Genomic DNA, 15,536 nt, shown 5'->3' on the forward strand with positions numbered 1-15,536 from the left:
CAGGTTTATTTAAACCCTTAGTTATTGGATATTTTTTACAAATAGGTGGTTGGACACAACACCGACAACTGAATAGAGTCCAGGACAGGAAGATTTTGCAGTTTTTCACAGCACAGCGGCTAACGGGTACAAAGTTGTCACTGCCTCAGAGGCGGCCATTTTTTTGGCTATTTTCAGAGCGGAGTAAAAATCTCCGCTCACAATATCCTGCACCAGACTCTATTCAGTGGCCGGTGTTGTGTCCAACCAGCAATTGGTTAAAACTCCAATTACTGATGGTTTAAACTTTAAAGAAACCAGATGTTAAGTAGTTCGGAAGTTAAGTAGTTGGAGTGCGACGGGTTGGAGAATTTGATAGAACACCGGTCCGTCGGTGCCGGCTGAATGTCTGGTACCCCGTCTTAGGGGCATGACTGAAAAGTCTGCCGTCTGGCATGTGATTAACGCACTGAGCCAATGGCTTTAAACACCGACTGGTTGTTCTGGCGGGGGAGCTGCCCCCCATCAGAAACACAACAGTTCAGCAGGGGAGACTGGTGTATGAACATTGTACAGGATCTCCTCCCAAGCTCTTCAATTTGTCATCGTTCAGCCCGCTGGGTTAAACAAAACAATAAAATAAAAATTTCTAGCGTGTACCCGGCTTTACAGTCAGAGTCCAAGAGTCAAGCTCACCTCCACCATAGTATTAGGACAGACCAAATTACATTTGGAATTGGAGTATACCGAGTAACTTTTTGAAGCCATAAATAAACTGTCCCTCGGCTCCCAGGCTACATCACACGGCCTTTGGCTACTAAGATCATTCTGGTTGATGAAAAGCAGTTGGGCTGCAGAGTCTATTGTTCTGAGCAGGCAGACCCTGTCTGGTGGTGTCGATCTGAGATAAGAGGATCAAGATATCAGAGGCGGCTTATACAATGAGAAAACATGGCTGTTCATTTTTTCCTTACAGTCAGGTAGAAGGCAGTGAGCCGTCTAGGCTACTTGTGAAAAGAATAGACCTTTATTGCTTAGATTTTTCTGCCCAGTCTGTTGTGTTTTTGGTTTTGCCATAAAACATCCCTTACTGGCTTAGATAGTATGTCTCCACCATCACCCATTCTAAAGCCCGCAATAGATGGATGGAAACTGGGCTGGATCAACAGGAACCAGAAGACATTTTGATCCATCTATGGAGCAGGCTGGTTGCACTTTAGTTGATCGTTTGACTCCAGTACAAGCAGCCTGTCTGGGCTTGTTTTCCCCATATGATAACAGCCAATGGGAATAGCCGGGAGAAGTGATCATATCATTCTGACGGCAGGGAAACCTCCCGCTGTCAGCACAGTGCAGCTGAGCTGTGTTGGAGGAAAGCGAGCGATTTTCTTTGCCTCAACCTGTGGCTGAAGGAAAGAAAGTTGCAGTATGTATGGCTTGCCTAAGATAGGCCCAATAGATAAAGAAATAGGCCTCATACACACAGGCATCAAAAAACAGCTCAATGTGCATGGAGTTTTTTTTTGTTTGTTTTTTTAAATACATTTTTATTGATTCTCAGAAAATAACTGCTGTGGATACATCCGAGTGAGAAGATTCAGAGTATATGGGAAGGTAAATGTGTGAATATGGAAAAAGCAAACAAGAAGTAAATTTATAATGGAAAATTAAAGAATCACATTAAAATTTTAAATGGTTAATAGGAATCATATGGAATAAGATTAGATGATCAATAATAATAATAGAGTAATTTAAGGTATAACTGTGATTCTACTATTGTGGTGTAGATATGAATGTTAAGTGAAAGGGTAGAGAGTAAAGGAAAGGGCCAGAGAGGTAGACAAGTACCAAGAGAGCGATCATCTAAATGAACCAGTAATTAGATCACAAGTGTAACGAGGATTTGTTTGTTAGGAGCCAATTTCCTAACGCATCTGTAAGAGCTGTAATGCTTTTCTATGGCTGAACGCACACTAACATTTACCATTGAGTAGGAACACTGTCTAGCTTTGTGTACATCCAGGAAAGGTTTTGCCTTGTTTAATGCAGCTAACAAATATCACTTGACTTCCGGAAGATTTACCCCCCTTCATGATCAGGCCATTTTTTGAGATATGGCACTGCCTTACTTTGACAATTACACGTGTGTCATTGTACCCAAATAAAATGTGTCCCCCCCCCCCCCCCCCCCACAAATAGAGCTTGCCTTTGGTGGTTTGATCACCTCGGCAGTTTATTTTTTCCACTATAAAAAAAAAAGAAAAAAAAAAGCCATTTAAAAAAAATATTCTTAATCAACTTAGGCCGATATGTATTCTGCTACATATGTGGTAAAAACAATCCGAATATTGATTGGTTTTGTACACAAGTTATAGCATCTACAAACTAAACATCTACAAACTCCCACAGTGGGAGTAGGTCGCCGGTGGCATGTGTGCCCCAGACCTGGACGTGTCAGATCACGTACTAAGCATGTGATGTGGCACAGAGTGGCCACCCTGTCACAGTCAATGTTTGATGGGCAGTCCGCAAGTGGTAAATGCAGGAGAAATGGAGTATAGCTTGTTCAGATTTACCAGATCACTTTCTCCTGAGGTAAATGGCAAAGGCCCAGGGCTATAAGATTTCACGTCGACCATAGATGTTCAAATCTCAATCAGTTCAGCAGGAAACGGCTGAGATTTGAATCATGAATGGGCACGTTGAATGGTTGGATCAATCAGCTTGGGTACAACTCTCTGTGTTGAGGGTGGGGAAGAGCAAATTCTGCTCTAATGGGTTTCTTGAAAGAAATTTGCACTGTATATGGCCTCCCTTAAGCCTTGTACAAACTAGCAGCGTTTTCTTTTTTTGTTCAACCCAGTAAAGGGAACAACCACCACAACTCCGGAGGAGCCGCTGTACTAACTGACACCAGTACAGCAGTCTCCCCTCTTGTGCTATTGTGCTCTTACAGGGGACGCCTCCCCGGCAAAACACTGATCTGCCACTGACTTCTGTGGGACAGACTGCAGTACACAGGCTGAATGTCCGATGGTTTCTATTGAACTGGCCGATGCCACCCGACATTTAACCCATACTAGGCTTAAGACCACTAGTAGAACTAATAAAGCAGTGAGAAATTTTGAGCTGATCGTTCATTTGAGAAAGGCATTTGTATCTATGATCCTTGGTAGATGGACAATGTCAGACCCCGGCTCTGCTGTCTGGCATTCCATTGGCAAGATAACTAGCGGTACAGAATCACAAACCCTCTGGTAGGGTAGAGCTCTCTGTATGGTGATTGTGCATTCTGCAGATGGTTAGGAATTCAGCTCTAAAGTGCAACTCCAGGAAACAAACTAAATACACAATTCAAGACAAAGACAACTTCCACCAAAAAATAAATGCACTGCACATACATTGCACAGGAGCCTGCAATGCACTGCACTCACAATGAGTGGATGTTGAGGGCAATGCCAGGCTCTGCAGACTCTTCCAGCTCCAAGAGCAGGTTCACACCAATGCACCGCGGTTCAGGTGCAGCACAATTTATCCAATCATATTTCAATTGATCAGATTATATGGTGGAAAATGATGAGATCGATAACTGGTGATCATAGGTTACAAATCGCATCTTAAAAGGATAACTATGAACATGCTGCACCTGTTTAAAGGTGGAACATGTAACATGCTCCAGCATCTGCAGCCTCACCCCCCCCCCCAAACCCCCCCTCCCCTGTGACAATGACCAGGGGATCCTCTCCCCGAAACCCGCTGTCACAATTTGACAACAGACTGGCCAAATGAATGCCTACAAGTACCTTCATCCATTGTGGCTGACTGCTTGTAGTTCTCAATGAGCCGCGAGGGCTGTGAGCACTCTCAGTCCATAGCTATGCTCATGGTCTACAGGAGCCTGGCATCGCACCTGAGATCTGCTGATCAAGGGTGCAACATTCAGTAGGCTCCTTAGAAAAAAATAAAAAAAAATACATACATGACTTTTTTCACCTACAAAAATGTGCTTTTTTTTGTGTTTTTTTGTTTTTTTAAAAGGTGACCTTATCCTTTAAAGTGGTTGTAAAGGCTGAAGATTTTGCAGCAGCCCCCCTCCCCCCTAAAACTTACTAAAGCCCAATCTTGATCCAGAGATGTGCACAAGAGCCTCAGCTCTCCAGGGAATTCCCCTTCTCATTGGCTGAGACAGCAACGGGAGCCACTGGCAATACCAGCCTGTGAGCCAATGAGGAAAAAGGGAGTGGGGCCGAGCCACGGCTGTGTGTGAATAGACATGCAGAGCCGTGGCTCGGGAGTGAGCCTGCTTGGGTGCCCGCATTGCAAACTACTTGCTCTGGAGGAAGGAGCCAGGAGTGCCAGCAAGGGACCCGAGGAGTATTGTGGCTGCTGTGTGCATAACCACCGCACAGAGCAGGTGTTATTTAAAAGTCATAAAGGACTTTAATATCACTAAACCTCAATCTAAATCTACCACCGTTGACTATAGGTTGAAAACTACAGATAGATTATCCCCATGAGAAAAGAAGGCTTGGAAAGGAGATCACTTATCAGAGCATGTATGGCCACCATAACATATGGCGCTGGATAAGGCTCTCCCACTCGTATCACACTACTACAGGGATGCATAGTAGAACAGCTCACACTTGTAATGCGAATACCAACATGCAAATATAGAACTCAACCAACAGCACTGAAAGCTCTTAGAATTTTCCTGCAATGCACAAGTTTCACAACACCAGAAGTACAGCGCGATTACAGAGCCTGCTATAGAGTGAACCGGTTATGCTACTTAGAGTGGGTAGCGTACCGGACTACTGCATTTATATGGTCTAGTCTACAGCTTTTAGTCAGATTTCTGGTGTCTACAGATTACAAGTATACCATATCACCATTGGATGCAGTACAGCACATGGGGCCACCTACCCCAAAACAGTGCTTCCATCTCCTTTCACAACAGCTTACAATACCACAAGTGCTCTAATAAGTGGGATGATGTCAATTTTCCAATGATGAGGCTGGAGGTGGAGAAGTGCCATACAGAGCTCAATACCTGAGCCAGGAAGATAAAGGACTTAATGCACGATTACCAACAAACTACGATTACCAACAAACTACAAGTGTCACCTGTCATGCCTGGGCAGTTTGAAAAATGTGTGTAAACCACAAGAGTGGCTGAACCGATTTAGGCTTCATGTCCACTTCAAAAATAGCCAAAAATGAAAAACGCCTGTAAACGAAACTGACTAGAAACGACTAAAGGGCCGTGTACATGTCCCGATAATAGAGCTGCACAATTCCGGCTAAAATAAGAATCACAATTTTTTTGCTTAGAAGATAGATCATGATTCTCTCGTGATTTTCGCAGCGTAACATCTTTCACATTAAAAAAACATTATTCAAAGTGTATTTTTTCCCAAAAAATTGCATTTGAAAGACCGCTGGACAAATACAGTGACATAAAATATTAAAGCAATTGACATTTTATTCCCTAGGGTCTCTGATAAAATATATATGTTTGGGGGTTCCAAGTAAATTTCTAGCAAAAATTATTTTACCTTAAGAAACAAGCGTCAGAAAAAGCTTTTTGACTTTAAAGAGGAAGTAAACCCTAATGGGTTTACTTCCTCTTTCATTCCCTGCAAAGGCAAAGCATAATGGACTACTATGCATCGCATAGTAGCCCATTATGTGTCACTTACCTGACACAGGAGCCAGCGATGTCACCGCTGTCCCCTGTAGTCCAGCGCATCCATCTTTTCGGTGGGGTCTTGCAGCTCTGCCGCTGTCATTCGGCGGAGCCGTGATGACGTCACTCCCGCGCATGCGCACGGGAGCCGACACGCGCGGCAGCTCCATTGTTGGAAATGCTGCGCTCAGGGCGCCTGCGCGCTGCTGTCTACGGGGCATGCGCCGTAGACAGCGGTGCCTGTCTTCGGGCAAATATCTCCTAAACCGTATAGGTTTAGGAGATATTTCTTAGACCCACAGGTAAGCCTTAATCTAGGCTTACCTGTAGGTCAAAGTGGTTTGTAAGGGTTTACAACCACTTTAAGTGGCTAAACTTCCTGCATTTACAGGTTGTTAAAAACTTAGCAGACTGCCTGGATTTTCTCTTTACACACAGAACTTTAATCCTTTGATCGAAGGAGGAAGAGTTGGTTACAATGTTTCATGTTAAAAACTTGGCAGACTGCCTGGATGTTTTCTTTTGACAGCTGAGTGAGTAGATAAGTCTCTCTACTTGTTATATGAAAGAATCTGTAAACTCTGCAGTAGAGATGGTCAGGGGGGTTGAATGGAGGTCACCATTTTTTTAACAATTGTGCAGCTCTAACTGATAAGATAACAGGATCAGTTGAAAAAAAAATGCCCAACTTCTCCTAGACGTCTGTTTACCAACAGCAGAGTACATGAGGCCTTAGAAATAATTTGTAAGATAGAGCGGGAGATGCTGCAAATACTCAATGAAGCAAAAATCACAATCTGATGGAAAGAATCCTGGAGTTAAAAAGCAATTTTTTCACCATACTGCAAGAAACTCCGCTGGAGAGAAGCATGAACGAGCTCAGGCATGTTTGGACCTGAGTCCAAAGCCTGGTTTCAGTGGACATGTGTGGACTCCTATCGGCATCCAATCCTGTCCGCAAAAAAATAAAAAATAAAAACAGACAGATGGGGGGGGTCCATTACCCATTCATCTGGCAGGTCGGATTGGGGACAGACAGTCCGTTCCATCCGACTGATCCATAGAGAACAGAGATCTGTGTCCATCTCCGCTTTGCATAACAGAGCGGAAACTGACCTGTCATGTGACTGCTCAATGGGGATCAGCAGTCAAGCTATCCAGGAAGCTGTCGAGGCGCACCAATCATATGTGGCAAAGGCATGCCCAGAAGTGGCACATATGAAATCATCTGTGTGGTTTCAGGGTGGGGAATGCCTCAGTCGCTTAGGATTGTGCAAAAGCATCCTGGTGGGACAGCTCAGATAGGTTTAGACTAGGATCTGAACATGCCTAAACACATGCCTGGAGAGAAGCCATGTATGTTCTGAACCTACACCCCTCTGAACGCATTAGACACCACTTGGTACAATATTCAGCCCTGTCCAGCCCACTTTAGACTTTAGCTCTACTGCCTGCAGCCTGTCAAAGGCTGAACCTGTGGCTCCCGGGGTGCACTAAAAGTCCAGGATTGGACGCACACATGCTAAACGCCTAGAGCACAAGTAGCTTTAAACAGTTAGGACTCGTTCACCCATCTTGTTGGGCTGCATTGGGCATTGTTGTCTGGCAGTCCGAAGGCATAGACAAGGCAATTTGCCCAACATCCCAATTGTTTCTGTTCACACCACTGCGTCACACTGGTCTGCTATGAAAAAAGTGGGACAAGTTGCAATTTGCTGCAATGCACTCCACTGGATTGTAATATTTCAATAAGGCATCGCAACACACCTACATACACCAGTGTGAATGGGCACTCAAAATCGGTCTTCCAAAATACTGTACACATAGACTTATGTTAATTGCAGCTTGTGTACACAAGAGCCAAGATGACTGCAGGGAAAACTGAACTCACTGGAGTCATGTTTAGCCGGTCTCTGGGTTCCCTAGCAACACGTAGAGGGATGACCTCGCTCTACAGGGACGGCTAACAAAACAAGTCATCCTGAACACTACAACACCGCGCCCGCCGTGTGCTACAATCTGCTTCCAGACACTGGATATTCTGCTGCCGCGAGGTCAAAACGCCAGTAATCGGACACTGAACTGCTCTCACCGAGCAGAATTTTTATTATATATATATATATATATATATATATATATATATATATATATATATATATATATATATTGTAGACATGTCACTGGAGAAGTGATCGAGGGGGTGTACATCTCACCTAGGTTGCTACACAGTGTGAGATGGTAAATCCAGGATGGATCAGTTTCTCAGCAGCGATATGCTGCTGAGTTGTTATTTAATTTTGCCGGGCCTGGGTTTATATGGAATGGCAGGTAGGTTTGGTAGAGGGACCTGTCATTCCACATCCCCCGATCCAGTTCTGGGTTTGGGATCAGGTGAGCTTGGATCCTAATTAGCCTGGGAAGCTAAAGGCTCTGTAGGGTCTGCAGGTGATTGCTTCTCAGCCAGGGAATGAACAATCTGTGTGTTGAAGGAAGCTGCAAGCACAGCCACTGCTGGAGCTAAAACTCACCCTGCGATATCCAGGCGAAAGACGCTGTGTTTGTAAGTGTCAGATAGGTGAGCAGAACCTGTTAGTAAGCGCCCAGCCGGACTAGGACTTTTATTTTTGTTGTACTTAGAAAGCACGGTGTTGCTGTATATTTTGTTTGCTGGACTGTTTGTACCACGAATAAACGCCAAGATCTGCTTTATCAAATTCCAAGTCTGCTGTGAACTGTGTCCAAACACACCCTACCCCGGGAAGATCCCTTACAATTGGTGGAGGTAGCGGGCAACGCGGTTGCTAGGGGCAACGGTGTGGACAGACTTGGCTACAGCTGCTGATGTCCTGGGTGAAAGCTGCAACTACACTCCAAAAACAGTCCAGCAACATGGAGGAGATGCTGAAGCAGTTTATGCAAGTGAGTTTGCAACAACAGCAGGCTCAGACAGAGGCCAATAGACGACATGAACAGTCCATGGCTGAACAACAGCAGATGATGGCTGCACAACAGCAGGCGCAGACAGAGGCCAATAGACGACATGAACAGTCCATGGCTGCACAACAGCAGATGATGGCTGCACAACAGCGGATGCATAAGGAAGAGTTGCAAGCTTTGCGCCAAAGCCAACAACAACTTATCGAGCACCTGATAGTAAATCGAGAGGCGCCTGTGGTTGCTAATCCACCCACAATGGAGGGAGCCGCTCCAGAGATTTTTTCTGGGAGAAGGACTGTGCAGAAAGCGCTGCAAAAGATGACTGCTGAGGACGATGTTGAGGCCTATCTAACAGTATTTGAGCGCGTGGCTGAGCGAGAGAAGTTACCAGCCGCTGAGTGGGCAGAGGTAATTGCGCCCTATTTAACAGGTGAACCTCAAAAGGCCTACTATGACCTCAGTGAGCAAGAGGTTAAGGACTATACTCGGCTAAAAGAGGAGATGCTTGCCCGACTAGGAGTTACTACTGCAGTCCGTGCCCGGAGGGTACGCAACTGGAGCTACAGTCTGGACAAATCAGCGAGGTCCCAGATGTATGACCTAATCCATTTGGCAAGAAAGTGGTTGGAGCCAGACACTTCTACTCCTGCACAAATCCTAGAGAAGGTCGTGATGGATCGCTACCTCCGAGCCCTTCCTACTGACTTGCAACGCTGGGTGGGACAAGGTGATCCTAAGAATGCAAACGAACTTGTCAACCTTGTGGAGAGGTTCCAGGCGACTGAGGACTACCTCCGTGATGTTCCTGCAGCATCTTCACCTCCCCGGAGCGCCAGATCTGTGCCGTCAGCTGGTAAGAGACTTCCATCTATTGGGGGAGTGTGGAGGGGTGCTGATGGGGGGAAAAGGGCTCAAGTGGTGTCTCAGGGACAAAAGACTGGTGATGGTCCCGGGTGGCTAAGGGGCTCTGAAAAGGACTCCTTGCCAAAGAGACCAGGCCCTATCCAGTGTTGGAGATGCCATGAGGCGGGACACGTGTCGGCCCATTGCCCTCTTACCTCTGAACCCATGGAATGTGACGCTAGCAGGCGTCAGTCGCTATTTGCGGAACCATCTTGTGCTGCAGTTCCTGGACTAGAGACTGAACCGCAAATCTGCAACATCACAATCAATGACTTTCCTGTTAAAGCGTTAATGGACTCAGGAAGCCTTGTAACCTTGGTGCATGCTAGCCTGGTGACTGGGGACTTAGAGTCTAAAAAGCATATGAGTGTTGTGTGCATACATGGTGATACAAAAGTGTACCCTATAGTGCTGGCTAAAGTCGGGACTGAACAAGGCACCGTACAATATGAAGTGGGTGTGGTTAAAAACCTCATGCATAATGTAATATTGGGGCGCAATTTTCCATTATTCTGGGCTCTTTGGGAAAAAAGAAAAATCCCCAAAAGGAGTGAGGATACCTCTAAGGGGGTTGCCTTGTCCACTGTGAATGATAAAAATGTGCAGGATGAAAATGATTGTTTTCCTTTGCAGGTCCTGGCTGGGGAGGAGGAGGCTCCTCCCACTGAGCAAAATATACTAGACTTAGAGGTGTCTAGCGATAATTTTGGGACTGCACAATTACAGGACCCCACTCTCAAAAATGCGAGAGAGCAGGTTGCTGTTATGAACGGGGTACCTCAGGAACCAGATGCTGAAAAAAGATTTCCACATTTTTCGGTGACTAATGATCTTTTCTATAGAGTCAATAAGGTTAAAGATGAGATTGTGGAACAGCTTCTGGTACCTAAGCCGTACCGGCGTCAGGTGCTTGACATGGCACATAACCATGTTCTTGGGGGACACTTGGGGACTGACAAAACGCGAGAGAGGGTTCTCCAGAGGTTTTTTTGGCCGGCCATATATGATGACATTAAAAAATACTGTGAGTCGTGCCCCACATGTCAGGTTAGTGCCCCAGTGTCACATTTTCGCAGTCCTTTGGTTTCGCTCCCTATTATAGAGGTGCCTTTTGAGCGTATTGCCATGGATTTAGTGGGTCCCATTGTAAAGTCAGCTAGAGGACACCAGTATATTTTGGTAGTCCTGGATTATGCGACCCGCTATCCTGAGGCTGTACCCTTAAGAAACACTGCATCTAAAACAATTGCACGTGAGTTGTTTTATATGTTCTCTAGGACTGGGATCCCCAAAGAAATCCTAACTGACCAAGGTACGCCATTTATGTCGAAAGTAATGAAGGAATTATGCAGACTATTTAAAATCTCACACATCCGTACCTCTGTGTACCACCCCCAGACGGACGGATTGGTGGAGAGATTTAATAAAACTTTGAAACATATGTTGAAGAAAGTGGTGGCAAAAGATGGGCGTGACTGGGATCATTTATTACCCTACCTCATGTTTGCTATTAGGGAGGTGCCCCAAGCGGCCACAGGGTTCTCACCATTCGAGTTGGTCTATGGTCATCACCCTAGGGGTCTACTAGACATTGCAAAAGAGACATGGGAGAATGAGTCCACCCCATACAAGAGTGTTATTGAGCATGTAGCACAAATGCAGGACCGTATAGCCACTGTAATGCCCCTGGTAAGGGAACACCTCCAGAGAGCTCAAGAGGCCCAAAGTAGAATTTATAACCGGTCCGCAAGAATCAGGACATTCAACCCAGGCGATAGGGTCCTTATACTAGTCCCCACTGTTGAGAGTAAATTCTTGGCGAAGTGGCAAGGTCCTTATGAAATTGTTGAAAAGATCAGTGAGGTGAACTACAAGGTGCACCAACCAGGTAGAAGGAAGCCTTTCCAAGTTTATCACATAAACTTGATCAAGCCCTGGAAAGACAGGGAATCCTTGGGGGCGACAAATACTGTTAATAATTTGTCACAACCAATCCCTCCAGTCAAGGTAGGTGATACTCTATCAGTGTCACAGAAACAGGAGGCTCAGGAATTTTTACAGAAAAACAAAAACAAGTTCTCTGACCTCCCAGGGCGTACACACCTCATCCATCATCACATTGAAACTGAGCCTAGAAGCAGAGTAAACCTTAAGCCCTATAGGATACCCGAGGCACGTAGGGAAGCCGTATCTGCCGAGGTAAAACGTATGCTTGCTCTGGGGGTAATTGAGGTGTCACAGAGTGAATGGTGAGGAGCATCCGGTGACGTACTTGAGTAGAAAACTAACCCCGGCCGAGAAAAATTATGCCATTGTGGAGCGAGAATGTTTGGCAGTAAAGTGGGCCCTAGAATCTTTAAAGTATTACTTGCTAGGCAGGAAATTTAAGTTGGTGACAGACCATGCCCCCCTAACATGGATGAAGTTAAACAAGGAGAGAAATGCAAGAGTGACTAGATGGTTTCTCTCCCTACAAAACTTTAATTTCACTGTGGAACACAGGCCAGGGAAATTACAGGCAAATGCTGACGCATTGTCAAGGGTAAGTTGTCTGTGGGGACAAAAGGCTCAGCCCTCCGGTCTGAAAAAGAGGGGGGGGATATGTAGACATGTCACTGGAGAAGTGATCGAGGGGGTGTACATCTCACCTAGGTTGCTACACAGTGTGAGATGGTAAATCCAGGATGGATCAGTTTCTCAGCAGCGATATGCTGCTGAGTTGTTATTTAATTTTGCCGGGCCTGGGTTTATATGGAATGGCAGGTAGGTTTGGTAGAGGGACCTGTCATTCCACATCCCCCGATCCAGTTCTGGGTTTGGGATCAGGTGAGCTTGGATCCTAATTAGCCTGGGAAGCTAAAGGCTCTGTAGGGTCTGCAGGTGATTGCTTCTCAGCCAGGGAATGAACAATCTGTGTGTTGAAGGAAGCTGCAAGCACAGCCACTGCTGGAGCTAAAACTCACCCTGCGATATCCAGGCGAAAGACGCTGTGTTTGTAAGTGTCAGATAGGTGAGCAGAACCTGTTAGTAAGCGCCCAGCCGGGCTAGGACTTTTATTTTTGTTGTACTTAGAAAGCACGGTGTTGCTGTATATTTTGTTTGCTGGACTGTTTGTACCACGAATAAACGCCAAGATCTGCTTTATCAAATTCCAAGTCTGCTGTGAACTGTGTCCAAACACACCCTACCCCGGGAAGATCCCTTACAATATATATATATATATATATATATATATAACTATTACGCTGTGAATATATATACAAAACTATTAGATTCACAAAGGCCTTTCCTCTGCCAATGTTTACATAAGCTGCTGCCAAACCAGAACAATTCACCTTATTACCTCACGGGTGTACAGTCAGTGAACAAACACGTCTCTGGTGTGTCCTCGCATTTAAACTAGAGACTCATCCTAAACACCACCCAGGAACAGGCACACAAATAGGTGGCTTCCATGGGACCTGGTAATATGGAGCAACCTGAAAACCAGCAAGCAGGGAAGGAGCCAATTTTCAAAAGGAGGAATTGAGGGCAACTACAAGCTTTAAAAAAAAAAAAAAAAAATAAGCTGCGAAAACAAAACAAAGATTAGTGCTGAAGTCTGCAGTACTATATGATTTTTTTAAATGTATTATTAATTCAATCACAGTGCACAGACAAAAAAAAAACAAAAAAAAAAAAAAAAAACACACCCAACCCATCTCAGCTAATACTAACATGCATCAATTACCCAAAAGGGGTTAGGAATGAAAGAGGGCAACGCTTCTTTGCAGCGCTTTTGGAATGGTGAATACACCGCTCCAAAACTGCCCGTTCCCATTGAAATCAATGGGAAGCGCCTGCAAAGCGCTTTTGTCAGTGGCGCTTTGTGGGAGCTTTTAACCCTTTATTTGGCCACTAGCGGGGGTTAAAAGCACCCCCGCTTGCGCTTGAAAAACAATGGTAAAGTCTCGCTAGTTTAAGCGGCGATTTACCAGTAATTTGCAGGGCGCTGGCAGTGTGAAAGTGCTCTTAAAGCACTTGGGCCTTCACATTGGGATTGTAGATGAGGCTTCTTTCAAGCGCTTTACATGCGCTTTTTTTCCCCAACGCTAAAGCGCCTGAAAAACACCCCAGTGTGAAAGGGGTCTTAGAGGGAAAGAATGTGCCTGAAATAACTGATCAAGCACTGTAGGAAGCCCCAGCATACCTTTAACCATTGTCACATAATGCTCTAGGAAGCCTCAGCGTAGCTGTAGCTATTGTTACAGGATACTCTAGGAAGCCTCTGCGTAGCTCTGGCCATTGTTAGAGGATGCTCTAGGAAGCCTCTGCGTAGCTCTGGCCATTGTTAGAGGATGCTCTAGGAAGCCTCTGTGTAGCTCTGGCCATTGTCACATGATGCTCTAGGAAGCCTCAGTGTAGCTGTAGCTATTGTTACAGGATGCTCTAGGAAGCCCCAGCGTAGCGCTAGCCAATGTCACATGACACTCTAGGAAGCCCCAGCATACCTATCAGGGTACATGCAGATGACTAAGAAGAGACAGCAGCTAGGAAGCAGGAACTTTCTAATTTTACAGCACTGAACACGTTACTAAAAACTTTACACATCGGTGTGCATGGGCCCATAGAAAAAAATAAATAAAAAAAGTGTTAAATAAAGACACATTCTTTCAATGTACCCAATTAGACTGCAATTATTTACATTGGCCAACAATTCTTGTCTTTAGCCTACTAACCAACAACCAAACCATTCTATTTTTATAGGAAGCCTTTTTCTTCTTAACTAGTTACAGACTTTGGGCATGCTACACATGCCGCAAAAAACTTCAACATAGTAAACAGGGCATGTGCAGCATGTCCAGTCTCTCTGCCCTGCTTCTGGGAACCCCCCAATCAAATCTGGAATTACAGTATACTCAGGTAAGAAGTAGGCAGCTTTAGCTTAAAGGATAAGTCCAACCCAACACTAAAATCTCTACATACACTAACCTATCTAGCCCTGTAAAGAAGAAATCAGTATAAATACCTTTTTTAAAGGCAATCTGGTCTCCAGAGGCGGGAGCTCTGCAGACGACACAGCCGACAACAGCTGCGAAATGAATGGGAAGTGACATCACCAATAGACTTGCTATGGGGCTTCTGTTGTCGGCATTGTCCTCTGCACCCACCTCCACTGCAAAGCCGCAGCTGACAGCTCAGTGTGGGATCGGCATTAAAAAAAAAAAAAAAGGGAAGAAGAGAAAAGGAAAGTGTATGTATGTATGTATGTATGTATGTATGTATGTATGTATGTATGTATGTATGTATGTATATTTACACACACTCTCTCTCTCTCCTTCTTTACAGGGCTAGATAGGTTAGTGTTTGATCGTAGATGTCTGGATGTAGAGATTTTAGTGTTAGGCCCCTTTCACACATGCGGACGATATGTCCGTATTTCATCCATCCGTTTGCGGATGAAATACGGACATACATTCATCCCTATGGGATAGCGGGTGTCTGCGGATGAGCATCCGCAGACACCCGATTTCGTCCGCCTCCGCAACAGTCCGATTCTGCAGACGGAGGAAAATCCTATTTTTCTATCCGTCTGCAGAGCGGATCGGACGAACACGGACAGACGGTCGGTGCTCATCCGATCCCCATAGAGGAGAGCGGAGAGCCGACAGGGCGGTCCCCGCACAGTGTGCGGAGACCGCCCTGTCCGCAGCCAGCTCAGCGGGGACAACTTAGCGATCCCCACTGAGCGAGCGGATCTTCACGGGGCGGATCATTACTGATCCGCCCCATATGAAAGAGGCCTTAGGCAGGATTTATCCTTTAAAAAAGCAGACTGATTCAGCGTTTATAAACACCACTGCTACAGACGTATACAAAGTATCAATGTTACATGTGTATCTTTCTGTTCATTTATCAGCAGATCAACTGGATGAATTTGGATTTGCAGATGATGTACATTAAAAGCAACCCAACCTCTAAAGAAAAAAGTTTTTGTATTATAATAATCCTATTTTACCCCTTATTAACCCTTTACTCTAAAGCCCTAACT

At 45.2% G+C, this 15,536-nt stretch overlaps 1 protein-coding gene across 2 annotated transcripts in view; it reads right to left on the minus strand.

Annotated features, from left to right (window-relative positions):
• Positions 1 to 15,536, minus strand: part of CXADR (CXADR cell adhesion molecule) — a 98,446-nt gene that overhangs the window by 55,461 nt on the left and 27,449 nt on the right. The gene's annotated exons all lie outside the window — the stretch shown is intronic.

The sequence above is a fragment of the Lithobates pipiens genome, unplaced genomic scaffold, assembly GCF_037356315.1.
Source record: "Lithobates pipiens isolate NorthernLeopardFrog02 unplaced genomic scaffold, aLitPip1_a1.2 Scaffold_16, whole genome shotgun sequence".
Lineage (NCBI taxonomy): Eukaryota > Metazoa > Chordata > Amphibia > Anura > Ranidae > Lithobates > Lithobates pipiens.